We start from the raw sequence: 3,064 nt of genomic DNA on the forward strand, positions 1-3,064 counted from the left end.
TTCAGGAAAGTCTCGGGACGCTACAATTGAATCACGAAGTTGGCGCAACCCCTCCGTCCATCACCTGAAAGGTGTACTTTAATAAACATTTTAGAAATGGAGTAACGTCCTGTTTAGACGGTGACGATGTGTTACAAACTTGGACAGTCGCAGTAGACAGCGGCCGGAGTTTTAAGCAAATTATTTTTTCCGCTATTTTGAACGTCTTTTCTTAACAAAAGAAAGCATTTACATTGACTGACCGATTTGGAGAATGAATTCCTCAGGTTTAACTCACTTTAACTTACAGTAGCATAAATCAACAAGCATGATGACCGTTTTATTACTTAGACTAGTTCCGATCAGACATCACCCAAAAAAACCTAAAGGTCATCCAACTTTACTCATTTTTCCCTTCAAAATCGTATTTGAGTGATGTTAGAAATTCCTTTTCGATGTAGGGATAAGGCTTTGCAGCTGGACTAACAGCATGCAGCTTCTCAAACGTTTTACTAATGAAAAAAGGTAGCTTTGGTATTTTATTCAACAATTAATATTGAACATTTTCAACTTCTTGTATTGTGGCCCTAACTCTGTCATGCTTGGCAGTACCACTTCTAATTTACATGGTTGCATTCCAAGGGGACAAGTTTAACATAATGCAGAATGCAATTAGTTTGGATGTATGTGGATTCTAGGCATTCTCACGCCGTAAAGAATACCAATGAGGACAGGATGAGCGGTCTACGTTACCGCAAAAACAAGTTCCCAACACGTGACACGTTACAAACTCCTTTATTTCAACCTTATTTTTGCGCTGCCTTGGTCTCAGTGATTGTTTAGCGGATTTAGTCATTACAAAAGCGCGGGAATATTCAGGCGAACACAAGTTCAGTGAATGTGCGTTCATAAATATGCATTCCAATGCATATGTGGGTATCACATTAATATCCTGGTAAACAAAAGTTGTGAGCAGTTAGCTCCACTCAGGTTCTAAAATTAGCAAACTGGGTTCTCTAAAGTTCTTAATTCGTCATTGCCTACTCCATCCCATTCTGATGCCAGAATTAGGGATCGCCACGGATGGGCCTCTACCGATTCTCGAAGCTCTCCCACTTCACTCCAAGAAGTGAATTTTAAAGGATGATAAAATTAGACAACCAGTGCTGTTTTTTGGTATTTTCAAAGATCTGATTATGGCTATCGTTAGTGGGGGACTCGGTTCTGGCGGAAGTCATCTTTAGACAACCTAAAAACTCTCCGTAGTTAAGTGCCTCTCTGTTTAAAAACCGGTCGGTCACTTTGAAAAGTATTAATTCACATAAAATATATTATCTGTGATTCTTCATTGTGTGATGATGTCGTCGTTGTTAACTTCCAAATCATCTTTGGTTTATTCCTGCTTTAATACTTTGGTGTTTCACCATGGGAAGTTACAGACAACTCCACATCATCGCCTTCTATGTGTGATCCATCTCTATTATTTGGCATTGTGTGAATTCGACAGTGATAAAATAAGTCGTCCTGGTGCTGCAACTTCTGAAAGTTCTAGTTTTCTCAGAATGGAAAATTGCCTAATATCCCACTAAGCGGTTATAGTTTAAATTTAAGAGCATTTAACAAGGAAGTATTACCTTAAAACTAAACTAAATAAAAGGTTTACCAGAAACTATAAACAGCTAGCGGTTCTCTTGTAAGGAGTTCAACTTATTTGATAACCCTCTCCACTCAGTCCATAATGTCTGGCGGTTGCTAACGCTGTTCTGAATTCAGTAGGAAGTGAAGCGAAGTGAGGCCACCAGGGTTATATGGCAACTTTGTGGCACAGCAGCGGTGACAGCCATGAATCACATCCCTCAGGTACAAGTATGACTGAAGGGCGAGAAGCGATTCTTTACAGTAGTAATAGAAGTAAAAGAGCTTTGCTGCGACTTCCTGCTTACTATGGCAAAAACCTTCTGTTTAGACAATCAATTTGAGGACTTTTATGACACCGCTTGACTCACAACAGATCCAATGGAATGAATACTAGGAATAATCCTATAGGAGCCTAACCAATGACTAAAATTTGATTCACAAATGGCAAACAAGAAGTTTGCCTTAAAAAACCTGAAAGACACGAATAATATAACAATTTTGGTTGAGAAACGTGAATACTGTGAGTTGTCATTGTCAAATTATAATCTTCTCTAGTAATGAGTAATTTCTAAAACGCCCTAATAAAAGAAACCTAGTATCCGTAACTCAGCTGTCAATGAATGTGAATTTTACCGTGATCCAAAGGAGAGGGCACTTTCTATAGGCACAACCGGACTGAAAACAAAACTGAAATGAGTGTGTTTGGTTCTCAAAACACGTGCTTTTGCGTACAAAACAAGTTTATTACTAATTAGGTGATTTGGAAGGGCCTTCTCTTCCATAACCCTCTGAGTGATTATACGGTGTGGAGACGACTCTAGCTGACCTCAGCCCACATAGAGTTCCCTCCCCTGGATTGATGACTTCGGATTACTCACCCCATAACCCGGCAACTCACATTTACGACCAAAATGTGCCCACTTCGGTCGCACTCCACTCAAATCGACTGCATTACATTAAATGTAAGAGAAGACGGCGCGATAGGATACCGTTAGAATTAGGTTTTTGTAATCTTCTTTATAGATATATGGATATTTTCAGCAGTTGGATGCTGAATTTCTAAACTGGAACAATGCAAAAAAAATTACTTGCCTTCAATGGTTGCCGCTGGGATTTCTGTACGAATAAGAACTAACAGTATCAAAATCCACCAGCCTACTAAATGGATGCGATTCGTGGTCCCTTTCAGCAGTCTGCATTGGCTAAATACAAAGTCTTAACAAGGAGGATACATTAAAATTAATCAACCAACCCTGGTTGAGAGCACATGTTTACCTGTGCGAGAAAGAAAGTGTAAAGGTGGAATGACTGTCTATGAGGCACCACAGTCAAATTGATTGTCTGACCCCTTATCAGCAGCACGTACATATTCATGCTCTGATGTCGCGACTGTGGAAACCACAGCCTGGAGACTAGCGGCTTGACAAATGTTTATGCCCGGGGATGG

This window comes from Echinococcus granulosus (assembly GCF_000524195.1).
Source record: "Echinococcus granulosus chromosome Unknown EG_S00001, whole genome shotgun sequence".
Taxonomy (NCBI): domain Eukaryota; kingdom Metazoa; phylum Platyhelminthes; class Cestoda; order Cyclophyllidea; family Taeniidae; genus Echinococcus; species Echinococcus granulosus.